Source organism: Mobula hypostoma, chromosome 8, assembly GCF_963921235.1.
Source record: "Mobula hypostoma chromosome 8, sMobHyp1.1, whole genome shotgun sequence".
In the NCBI taxonomy this organism is placed as follows: domain Eukaryota; kingdom Metazoa; phylum Chordata; class Chondrichthyes; order Myliobatiformes; family Myliobatidae; genus Mobula; species Mobula hypostoma.
In genome coordinates, this window is record NC_086104.1 from 133,391,896 (window position 1) to 133,405,326 (window position 13,431).

Here is a 13,431-nt window from a genome sequence, read left to right on the forward strand (position 1 = left end):
TTAATTATCCATTTCTCAAGCTAATAAAATCAGATTGTAAAGGACTTTCATCCCTCTCCTTGATGAACCAGACCTTTACCACTTGTCTCTGCAGAATTTTCAAATCACTTTAGCAAATTTGCTGCAGCTGGTGTTGGATTCTGAGAATGACACAGGCTTGCTGGCCAACCACAGCGCCTTTGGCTCAGTAAATCCAGAGAAGCACATGATAATGACATGGTAATTGCATTGAAATTAAATCTGAGGTTGTTGAACGGTCTGTTCCACAGCTGATAGTGGTGTTGTTTTGGAAAAAAAAGGCAGAACTCTTAACAGTGGGGAATGAACAGCCGCTGATTGTTAGTGAGAAAGAGTGTAAAGCGTGGAGTGAAATAATTGTACTAATGTACACATGGTGAAAAGGGAAGATTATTACTGTTGCTAATCTGCATCAGGTAAGAGTCTTCTGGTCTCTGTAAAAATACTGAAGTTCACCTATCTGCTGTATTTGAAGATTTGACTCCTTTGTTCTTCTCTCATTGTCACAGCAACTTAATTTGATAGTGTACTTAAAAGCAAAAAAAAAATAACTGGCTGACATTCTGTAATACATTAAAGGTCAGAATACAACAAATAATTGCAGTAGTGCAAACCACATGAGACTCATGCCTTTAACCCTACACAAAATCACTGGTGCAGAGTCAATTCAGCTTGCAACAAGCGTTTTATCATCTTGCTGTACATAGAAAGCTTGTTGGATGGGGAGAGAAGGGGAAGAGGTGTCTCCATTCTTGTATGTAGAGCTTTTAGCCTCAACAGCAACACGTCCCTCCTCGAGTAGTACTGTTCAAAAAGAAAGCTATTACAGCAGAATGGGAAATAAACCTCACAGGACTGTCATACTTGTCACTAAACTCCAAAATCCATTCGTCTCAATTGAAGACTGCAGCCGAATTTCAGGATTAATCTTTAATATATGCATATGAGGAGATTAAAGATTCTGGTGTATTCCAAGAGCCACAAGGATGAAACAGGATTTTTGCCAGTTTCTCAATTTCCACTTCAAATCAAAGATAATATAATTTATGCTTGCCAGTCTCGTGACGTAGAAATCAGAGACTTTGGGACCCACTTCTGCTATTGAGTTCTTTCCTTGATTATTAGTTCTTGTGTCGAAATGCATCAAACGGCAAACAGTGTTCTGTAGAGCCAAACCGGGGGTTTTACCCCAATTCTATTCTGGAAATCTGACAAGGAAGCACATCCTTGAAGGCTGAGGCTGGGGTATAGCAGAGTAAACATTCCTCCATCTCCATATTTCACTAATCTTTGGTCTGCAGTCACCTGTCCTATGCCTTTTCAGCCTTTGCTGTTTTACATACTATTTTGTGTCTGTATGAACTCACTATTCATTTCACCTGACAGCATTCTATTGAACAGCTGCATGGGTCATTCAATCTATTCACTCTCTCCTTATGACTGGAATATCTGTTGATTTTCTCCAAACCCCTTTTCCTCCAGTCGATTCGTCTTGCAGCCGCTGTTTCTGTTTGAAGTCTGAAATGCCAATCCTCTTATAGAGGCTGTCTGACCCGCTGCTTACAACTGAAATTGCCTGTTTTCCTTCCTTGTTATAATATTGGCTTCAGTTCATATGCATATTTCAGGACAGTCTTTCCTCAGCTCCTTCCTTTGAAGATAATTGCTTTTGCCTTACCCACAGTGCATGGTGAAAACAGTTAAAATTGTATTTCAGTGCCATTTACTGTTTAACCAATGTTATTGCTTCTAGTTCACAGGTGGTAGTAGTTGAATCTTATTGGCTAAGCAGAAAATGTCAGTCACCGACTTGAGTCCAATTAAACCTGCCATTTATTACACTGCTTCTAATATTAATAGTTGTTTGGAAAAGAACAGTTCATCCCAGCTTTCCTGCTCAGAATTTCACCATGAGACTGAAAACAGCAGGAAGATATGTATTTGACTCTTTGCCTTCAAGCTGACAAATATAACACCACACAAAAGTTCCTATTTCACACAGTTTGCTAGAGACAGATGTCTTTGTCAATGGATATAGTGTTCAATATCTGCAGAAGCACATCAGGGCTGATGTATGTAACACAAATGATTTCATCAATTAAATATGTTTGACTTATACTTAGTCCATTTTGCAATACAGGGAAAGGGCAGCACAGTGGCATAGCTAATAGAGCTGCCGCCTCACAGAGCTAAAGACTGGTATAGTCCCCACCTCAGGTGCTGTCTGTGTAGAGTTTGCACGTTCACCCTGTGACCAGTGGGTTTCAGGATGCTCCACTTTCCTCCCATAACTCAAAGGCATGTGGGTTGGCAGGAAGATTGTACATTGCCTCTGTTGTGTAGATGAGAGGCAGAATCTGGAGTTAATGAAAATGTGGGGAGAATCATAAGTGGGATTAATGTAGGGTTAGTGTAAATTGATGGTTAATGGTCACCACAGAGTCAGTGGGCTGCGGGGCTCAGTTTTTGTGGGTTTATATCACTGTGACTCGAAAGCAACAGACAATATTGTCACGGCAAACTAATGCAAACAGCAGCACAATAGTGCTCTGATTATCTGTGTGCTTATGGAACTTAGGAAGCAGGAGGGTGCGTCATCATTCACCACTATCAAGGGTGCTCGTGTCATCCGTTGATTTCCCCTCTTTTCTATTCTACATCACCAAACCGTTGATGCTGCATAAATATCTGCCTTGTTAATGTGTACGTTTCCCATGATCATCTTAATTGTGCAGACACAGAGACCGCAGATGCTGGAATCTGGAGAAGCAAGCAATCTGCCGGAGGAACTCCATGGATTGAGCGGCTCCTGTGGGAGGAAAGGAGTTATCGACGGTTTGGGTCAAAATCCTGATGCGGGCTTTCGACCTGAAATGCCAAGCATTCCTTTCCTCCCGCAGATGCTCTCGACCTGCTGATTTCCTGACCTGATCCCTAATCGTGTGATGGGATGCTTTAATCTCAGCCAAAGTAGAACACAAGTCCTGCACTCCCAGCTATGCATTCGAATTGGTTTATTATTGTCACAGTAACGGAGATATAGTGAAAAGCATTACATACTGCATAGAGGCAGAACAAGGTAAAACAGAATGCAGAATAACGTGTAACAGCTACAGAGAATTGCAGTGCAGGTAAGCAGTAAAGTGCAAGATCATAATTGGGTAGAGTGTGAGGTGAAGAGTCTACCTTAACACACTAGGAAGCCATTCAGTAGGTTATAACAGCAGGGTAGAAGCTATTTGTAAGCCTGGTGGAATATGTTTGCAGGCTTTTTATCTTCTGCCTGACGGAAGAAGAAAGAAGAATCTCTGGGTAGGTAGGGTTTTTGATTATGCTGGCTGCTTTACTGAGGCAGAAAGGTATAGAGAGAGTCCATAGAAGGGAGGCTGGTTTCCATCATACCAGAGGGCATGCATTGAAGGTGAGAGTGGGTAGGTTCAAAACTGGGGGGTGAGGGATATGCATTTTATTCAGAGAGTGTTGGATGGCTGGAATGTACTTCCTGGTATGGTGGAAGAGGCAAGTACATTGGAGGCTATTAAGAGACATTTGGATGTAAGGAAGATGGAGGGATATGGGCATGGCGTAGGTAGAAGAGATTAGTGTTTGGGTTTTTTAAAATTTGCTTTTTAGCTGGTTTGGCACAACATTTTGGGTTGAGTGGCCTGTTCCTGTGCTGTACTGTTCTATGTTCTTTGAAGTGCTGAGCTGTCCACAAGTCTCCACAGTTTCTTGTGGTCACCTGCAGAGCAGTTGCCATACCGAGCCGTGATTCATTCGGATAGAATGATTTCTATGGTGCGCCGATAAAAAAAAAAATTGGTAAGGGTCATCAGGGACATGCCAGATTTTTTAAGCCTCCTGAAGAAGTAGAGGAATTGGTGAGCTATGTTGGCCATGGTGTCTAGATGGCTGGACAAGGGCATTGGAGGGCAAGACTCTGGAACCAGACTTAAAGCCCTGAAGAAGTTCTACCTCAGTTACAATAAGGTTTCCCACAGCACCACAGCTGCCTGCCATTGGAAATTAGCTACAGAACAATCGCGATGTATAGGTGCAACAGGAATGTGGAATTTAGACCACAATCTAATTGATGGCTGGTAGAGACATGATGGACTGATTGGCATACCCCTTCTCCTATTTCTTTTGTTGTTACATTTATGGATAATAATTGACCTGTGTACATCTCACAGAAAGCTTGAATGGGAAAGAACCACACATTGATTTATTCTCACTCTTTATCTCCCTTGCAAAAACTTATGTTCAGTTCACAAAACATTCATAGCTAAATTGATCAGAGCAGCACAGTGGTGTCACTACACTGATTGGCCTTATCTCAAACAATAACGAGGAGGCCTACTGGAAAGAAGTCATCTCTCTGACACAGTGTGTCAAGCAAACAACCTTTCCCTCAATGTCGCAAAACCAAAGAAGCTGGTTGGGGATTACAGGAGGAATGGAGACGTGCTAACCCCTACTGACATCAATGGATTTGGGATTGAGAGAGTAAACAGCTTTTAGTTCCTCGGCATCCACATCACTGAGAACCTCCACATGGTCTGTGCCCACCAGCTGTGTGGTGAAAAAGGCACAGCAGCACCTCTTTCACCTCAGGCAGTTGAGGAAGTTTGATATGGACCCCCAAATCTAAAGAACTTTCTACAGGGGCACAATTCAGAGCATCCTGACTGGCTGCAACACTGCCTGGTATGGGAACTGTACTTCCCTCAATTGCAGGACTCTGCAGAGAGTGGTACGGACAGCCTAGCACATCCGTAGATGTGAACTTCCCATGATTCAGGACCTTTACAAAGATAGGTGTGTGAAAAGAGCCCATAGGATCATTGGGGACCTGAATCATCCCAATCACAATCTATTCCAGCTGCTACCATCCGGGAAACGGTACCACAGCTTTAAAGCCAGGACCAACAGGCTCTGGGACAGCTTCTCCTACCAGGCCATCAGACTGATTAACTCAAGCTAATTTGAGTGTATTCTATGTTACATTGACTGTTCTATTTATTATAAATTACTATGATTGCACATTGCACATTTAGACAGAGCCGTAACATAAAGATTTTTACCCCTCATATATGTGAAGGATGTAAGAAATAAAGTCAATTCAATTCACTGCCTTGTTAGTGACCCGTGTTCAGTTCCAATCCGCGGTGCTGTCTGTGTGGAGTTTAGATGTCTTCCTGTGACTGCAGGAGATTCCCCGGGTGCTCTGGTTTCCCACATCACAAAGATGGAGAGGAGGGTTGCAGGTTAATTGACTGCTCGCTGTAAATTGTCCCTCGTGTGCAGGTGAGTCAGGGAACAAAATAGGATTGACATAGGGATGGTATGAGTGGGGTTAGATTGGTGGTGTGGATTCAGTGTGCAGTGCTCTGTCTTTCTATGACTATGATAACTCCCAAAGGCATTCACCACAGCTGTGCAGTTCACACTCCACTTCAAATGCGATCATTTACCAGGTCAGATATGTTGAGTAATAATGTTGTTCAAGGCATAAGAATTTCCCAGCTTGTATTTCTTGAGTACCACAAGGCACGCAAGTAGGAAGCCAGCTGCCGCTGAGTAACAAGTCAGGCACCGCTGACAGCAAAGCTGTCCCCCACTATTGCAGTGAAGTACTGCACTGATGTACAGCATTAAAGGGAGTTCTGTGATACTCAGCGGCATGTAATGGGGGGCTGAGGATGATTTGCTTCCAGACAGGGAAAAGTGGCTGGTTACCTCTCATCCAAAATGTAGCCAAGTGAAGGAGTGCAGTGGAGGCTTGACTGCACTTTTACAGGCTTGACTTTTCCATCCATTTCACTGGATTGGGTTTGAACTCACACGCTGGAATTACAGAATCGTACTGCATGGGAACAACCTGTTTGGCCAAATTCACACGTTCTAACCAGCGGAAACTCAGCTGTATTAATCCCATTGGCTCACACATGGAGCATGGCCTTGATGTCCAAGTGATTCAAGGGCTTAGCTAAAGACTTCTCAAATACTGTCAGTGCTGCAGCTTCTGCCACGCTTTTCAAGAGTGTATCACAGTTCTCAGCTCTCTGGGTGAAAAAGATCTCTCTAATATTTCCAGTGAATCTCTTCCCCCTCTGTCACAGATAGCAAGAGTCTTCGCCTGAACCACTAAGCTCTCATATACTTTTAGTTCAGGAACAGTAACTGTATTTTAAGTTTAAAATTCGACACAGTGATATAACTTATTGGATTTTTATGGCACCTGTATCGACACACTAGTAAAAGAAGGATGCAGAGGCTCCTCAGAGAGCACAGGAGAGGTGTACCAGGATTCGGCCTGGATTAGCAGGCATGTGTCACAGAGAACGGTTGGACAAATCTATGGAGCGGCAGGGTCTGAGAGGAGATGGCACTTTATAAAATTATGAGGGATACAGCAGACAGCCGACATATTTCCCAGGGTTGAAGGGTCTAATATTAGAGGGCAGTCATTTGAGATGGCGGGGGAAAGGAGATGTGTGGACACCGAAAGATCAGCGTGCTGTCAGGATTGGTGGCGGAGGCAGAAGTGACAGAGGCACATTAGATGCTCTCAGATAGACACATGAATAAGCAGAGAATAGAGGGACAGAATCACGTGCAGGCAAAGGAGATTAGTTTAAATAGGTGTCATTATCTCATTTAGCTGGGCACGACATTGTTGGCCTGTTCCCATACTGTACTGTCCATGTTCTATACAGGGAATCCGTACAGCCCAGTGAGTAACACTGTTAGTCCCCCTCCCTTCTACTTACATCCCTGTACCCCTACGATTTACCTTTCTCACACATGATCATTAATACCCGCCCGATTCATTTTGCCACGAGCCAACACTGACAGGTAGTTTGCAGCGGCTTGTCTCTGGAATGCGGGAGGAAGCCAGAGCACCCAGAGGAAACCCAGGGAGTCACAGTGAGAGTGCACAAAGGGCCCTGGGGCTGTGAGTCAGCATCATCGACTGCTCTGCCACCATGACACCCAGTTCAGCAAAATACATCAGCCGCTATTTTTGGATGATGACGACTTTTGTTTGGAATTAAATGTGGAAAAGCTGGAGCTATGTTAAGACTGGCTCAGGGGCAGTCTCCAACAAAGACAAAAATAAAATTGCAGTTTTGGTGTTGTTTCTCCTGTAATTCTATAATAATTTCGACCTATTATATTTTTAATAATATAGAGCCAATGGAGGTTATTCTGTTCAGCTGCTAGTTCTCTGTTTCTGGAGACAGTTAGTCTAGTGGAGTTCAGCAGCCAATCTACCCAGACCATTTATATTTATTAACATTTGCTCCAAAGGAAAATGGAAAAATCACAGCAATCTCATTTACAATCAAAACATCTGAACAAAGAAGTTGGCCAACCTGAAAAGAAATAAAATTCTGTAAGCATAGATATGGAAGCAGTTTACAATGAAAAGCTCAGTTGGTGATTTTGGTGGTATGGCTTTGTACTTTTCTTTTGACATTCTTCTATCCAGTGCTTACCTTAAAACATACTCTCATAGACCCAGTGGCTTGGATTCAAAGGCTATTGGAGATAGGGTGTGAAGGAGGGGTGATATTCTGAAGGATGTTGTTTTCTTTTGCATGTTTGTTGATGGTCAGTCTTCTCTTCATTGATTCTGTTATATTTCTTTGTTCTATTGTGAATGCCTGCAAAAAAATAAATCTCATGGTAGTATATGGTGACATGCAGTATGCTTACTTTGATAATAAAGTTAAGGATTGTGGTCTTCCTCAAAGATTTATGTTGGGATCTCGGTTGTTATATATAGGCTAAAATCATAGGTGGACTGGTATATATTTTGCAAATGACGTGAAAATTGGCAGAGTTGAGGGCAGTGAAGAAGGATTCTGCAGAATATATACAGGCTAGAAATATAGACAGAGAAATGACCAACTGAGTTTAATCTGGAGGAGCTGCATTTTGGATGTCGTGTAAGAAAAAGGTATACAGTAAATGGCAAAACCCTTAGGAGCATTGATGTACAGAGGGACCTTGGGATGCATGTCTATGGGTCTCTGAAAGTGGCAACACTGGTGGATAGGGTGGTAAAGGAGGTGAACGGTATATCTGCCTTCATCATTTGGGCCATTGAGTACAGTCAGGAAGTCATTTTGTATTAGTTAGGCCACATTTGGAGCATTGTGTGCACCTCTAATCACCCTTTTATAGAAGAATGTGGAGGTTTTTGAAAGGGTGCAGAGAGGTTCCCTAGGATGTTGCCTGGATTAGACTGTATTAGCTATTGTATTAGTATATGCAATCCAAATTTGGACAGTTTCTCTGGAGTTCTGGATGCTGAAGGGAGATTTCATTAAAGTAAATAAAATAGTGAGGTATAGACAGGCTAGATTATTAGAAGTATTTCCCCAGAGTAGAAACCTCAAACATTAGAGGGCACAGCTTCAACATAAGAGGAAGAATGTTTAAAGGAATTTTACCAAGCAAGTGTGGGCACATGGCCAAGTGGTTGAGGCATTGGACCTGCGACCCGAAGGCTGTGAGTTCGAGCCCCAGCCGAGGGAACGTGTTGTGTCCTTGAGCAAGGCACTTAATCACACATTGCTCTCCGACGACACTGGTGCCAAGCTGTATGGGTCCTAATGCCTTTCCCTTGGACAACATTGGTGTCGTGGAGAGGGGAGACTTGCAGCATGGGCAACTGCTGGTCTTCCATACAACCTTTCCAGAGGTAGATCCATGGTCTCGCAAGATTAACGGATGCCTTTACTTTACTAAGCAAGAGCTTAATACCGAGAGTAGTAGGTGCCTGGAATGCAATGCAGGAGAACTGGAAGAAGCAGGTGCTATAGCAACATTTAAGTGGCATTTAGACAGATGCATGAACAAACAGGGAATGGAAAGATATAGCCCATGTGCAGGCAGATGTGCAGTTTACATTAGCATCATAGTCGGCACAGGCATTGTGGGCCAAAGAGTCTGTTCCTGTGCTGTACTGTTCTATTTTCTACATATGGTCTATGTTATATGTTCTCTAAATAACAATAGACAAGTGTGTTATCTGTCTACCAATGTCATCAACTGCAACATATAATAAGGACTAGGGGACACGGTGTTGCAACCCCCATCTATTGTTACGTGGAAGACTTGCCTTGGGGAAATGTCCTGAGGCAGAAGTTCCTCCTCTGTTGTATGTTATATGTACTACAGTAATGTTGAATTGTGTTCCTCGGAGTTGGTTCCATTAACTTCAAAGTTGTCCCATTCCTAAAGTGTTTTGCTTGAGTGATCTGTTGTCACTTGACTGGTATAGAACATTGGTAAGAAATAAATAAATGTAACCAAAATACATTAAATAAGTTAAATTGACAATGTAGAGTAATGATTGTCTCAGTAAAAAAAAAAGCTACAGTTCAGCCCGGTTGGAGTGTAAAATCGATCAACTGTGATTAAAATTACCAGTGCTGACACTGTGGTTTGCTGGAGTCCCTCAGTAAGATTTTTGTTGGCAATTATAATGTACAAAAAAAAACTAAAGTGGAGGAGTTTCATACAAAGTACAAGAGGATAAGAAGTCACACTGCTTGTGTGGGTTACTTATTTTCCCATTTGCTGTATTTCATGACAATCTTCTTCTGAAACACTCTAAACAAACTTCCACACCTCCTCCACTTCTGTTCTGCTCCTCTTGAAACAACCATAAGACCAAGTAGGATGGACCAATAGACTGAGGTGTATAACTCAGGCCTCAATTAACCATTAAAGATATCAAGTTCCATCCCTGTGTCCTTTTGAGTGACTGGTCTCTTAATTTAAAGTTAGCCTCAGACCCAGAAGGAGTAAATTCATCAAGATAACTAGCCCAAGTTATTAGTCAGTGACTCTTTTTGGAAAGATGGACTCATGGACAAATTTAGAATCAGTCTGAAGTTCTCCCACAAGCCTCCTCAACTGAAGATCCCCTGGGATTTTCATTATATTGGAAATGCTGGATAAATGTTGCCTTTTGAAAGATCAACTGGTGTTCATTGTCCAATATAATGGGTGGGAATGGATATTTGGATGAAAATTTGGAATACTTATCAGTCAACCAAAGTACCAAAGAATGAGCTGCCATCTTCAAAAAAATCAATAAGATAGACCACAGTTGTGGGAATTTGGATACAATGACAGAAAACACCACTCAAGTACAAATTGGGCTGCCGGAGTGTATATCCCAGGATGGTTTTACCTGTAATGTTTCACCATGATCTAAATGATAACATTTTTTTTAAAGCAAGAGAAAATCTGCAGATGCTGGAAATCCAACAGTTCTGACAAAGGGTCTCAGCCTGAAACGTCAACTATTTACTCTTTTCCACAGATGCTGCCTGGCCTGCTGAGCTCCTCCAGCATTTTGTGTGTAATACAGATCTTTTTTGAAGACAGTTACATTAGACGATAGTTAGTTGACTGCAGCTCGACCTTCAATACTATAATTCCAATAATCTCATTACCAAATTTTGAGATCTGGGAGTCAGCAACTCCTTCTGCATCTGGATCCTTGTCTTCTTGACAAACAGAATAGAGAGCAGCATATCCACCAATATTATTCTCAATACTGGCACCCCACAAAGCTGCATCATCATTCCCCTACTCTATTCCCTGTACACTTATGACCGATTAGCCAGATTCCTTTCTAACTCCATCTACAACTTTGCAGGTGACACCACTATATCCCAGATGATGATTAATCTCAATAGTGGAAGGAGATAGAGAGTTCAGTAACATGGTGTTCTGAGAACAAACTTTCCTTCAATGTCAACAAAATAAAAGATGTGGCCATTGACTTCAGGAAGGGGAAGGGGGGGAGTTTGTGCTCATGCTCCAATCTACATCACTGGGGCTGAGGTTAAGAGGCTTGAGAACTTCAAGTTCCTCAAATTCAAAGTCAAAAGTCAAAGTAAATTTGTTATTAAAGTATGTATATGTCACCATCAAATACCCTGAGATTCATTTCTTAAACAGTTATTTACAAGAAAATAGAGAAATACAATGAAAAATGATACAAAGACAAAGAATGACAAACAATCAATGTGCAAAAGAAGACAAATTGTGTAAATCAAGAAGCAAGTACATAAATAATACTGTTAATAACATCAGTTATACTGATAAAATAACATGAGTTGTAGAGTCCATAAAGTGATGTCATGGCTTGTAGAATCAGTTCAGAGATGAAGTGAGTGAAGTTATCCACACTGGTTCAGGAGCCTGATGGTTGCATGGTAATAACTGTTCCTGAACCTAAGGCTGTCATACCTCCTTCCCAATAGCAGCAGTGATGGCCTAGATAGTGGGGGTCCTTGATGATGAATGCTGCTTTCTTGTAGCAGTGCTCCTTGTAGATGTGCTCCGTAGTGTGGAGGTCTTTGGTGGGTTGTGTCTATTACTTTTTGTAGGCTTTTCTTTACTTGGGTATTGGTTTTTCATCCAAGGTTGTGATGTAACCAGTTACGACAGTCTGTACTGTGCATCTACAGAAGTTTGTCAAAGTTAAAGATGGCATGCCAAATCTATGAAAACTTCCGTGCCTTCTTTATGTTGGCACTCACGTATTGTTTCCAGACCAGATCCTCTGATATAATAACACCAAAGAATTTAAAGTTACCGACCCTTTACGTCTCCGATCCCCGAATGAGAACTGGCTCCTGGACCTCTACCCTTCCTTCTCCTGTAGTTAATAATCAGCTCTTTGGTTTTGCTGATGTTGAGTGAGGGCGAACATCACCAATAGCCAATCGTGGCCCAACTATGGCCAAGAAAGCTCACCAATGCTTCTAGGTCCTCAGTAGGCTAATTAAATTTGGTTTGTCCCCATTGATTGTTACTAATCGTATTGATGTACCATAGAAAAGCATCCTACCTGGATGTATCACAGCTCAGTATGGCGACTGCTCTGCAAGTGACCACAAGGAACTCCGTTTCTACTTCTCCCTACCATGGTAAAGCAGCAATACAATCAAACACCCCACCCATCCTAGACATTCTCTCTTCTTCCCTCTCCTATTGGGGAGGAGATACAAAATCATGAAAGCACATACAGTACCAGCAGGTTCAAGGACAGCTTCTAGCCCAATATTATAAGATTATTGAAAGATTCCCTAGTACAATAAAATGACATTGCAATTTACCACCTTATGATCTTACACATTAATGTCTCCCTATACCACACTTCCCCTGTAGCTGTTGCCCTTTATTCTGCATTCTGATATTGTGTGTACTACTTCAGTACACTGTGTAATGAATTTGTCTGAATGAACAGTATGCAAGACAAGCTTTTCACAGTACCTCAGTATATGGGAAAATAATAAACCAATTTCAATTTTAATTTCTCATTTTCTTCATGAACAATATTCCAGCTAGACTCTAATTACCTTCGGTCAGTTGTGTTGGAGTGCCGATTGCTTTGGCAAGTTGGAATGTCTCATTTAGATCAGCTAACATAAATCTCTAATAACTTTATTAGCTTGGATCTTTCAAAGAACAATGACAACAATGCTGACACTGTTTGGAATTTTGAATACAAATATAATTGGATTATGAAAATTATAACAGAATTCTATTAGGTATTCAAGATGGTGCCGAGCTGCAATCTTCATTGAGTCGCAGCTCAGATTTAGTGATTTTTAGTTGTATTTTTAGGTTCATAAGGATGGTTTTGGGGATGGAGAAGGGAGTTAGGGTTCAGGGTAAAGTTTCAGGACAGGGATGTGGGGGAATTAGAGATCAGGATGGAGTCTATGTTTCAGTTTTGAATTGGAAGGCTAGCAAAGCAGACGAGTGACATCTGGAGTTGGATGTCAGATGTTGGCCTGGCAGAAAGTGGATGAGGGTTCCTTCCCCCCACCCCCACCGCCAGGTCAGCAAGCTGTTCTGGTGTTTGAGATACTGTGTGAGCAGAAGGAACGGTTTCCGGTGAGCTGCTGGGTTCACAGTTGAGTGAATCCACAGTTTGAAGCCTCGTGCTCAGTGTCCCTTCTTCTGCGGAGTTTGAGGCCTGGTGTTTGGTGATCGATGCTGAGGATTGTGGACCAAGGGCCGAATCAGAAGTCCAGAATTTGAGGCCCTTTGGCCAGAACCAAATCTATGATCCAACTGGGGAAGTCAAAGACAAATGTCTGCAAGCTCTGGTCTGAGTTCCAGTCCACTGGAGGCTGGAAGTCATAGAAGCTAGCCTGTCCTGGGGTTAAAGGACTGTGTCTATGTGTGAGTGGGAGGGAGGAATGGGGCTTGATTTGCTCTTGTTGTTTTGTTACTTGTTGTGAACATTGTGGTTATGATATGTTGGTACCACAATGTGTGGTAATACTCGCAGGCTGCCCTCGGGTATACTGGTTGTTAATGCAAATGAAGCAATCTAATGTATGTTTTGATATACACATGATAAATAAA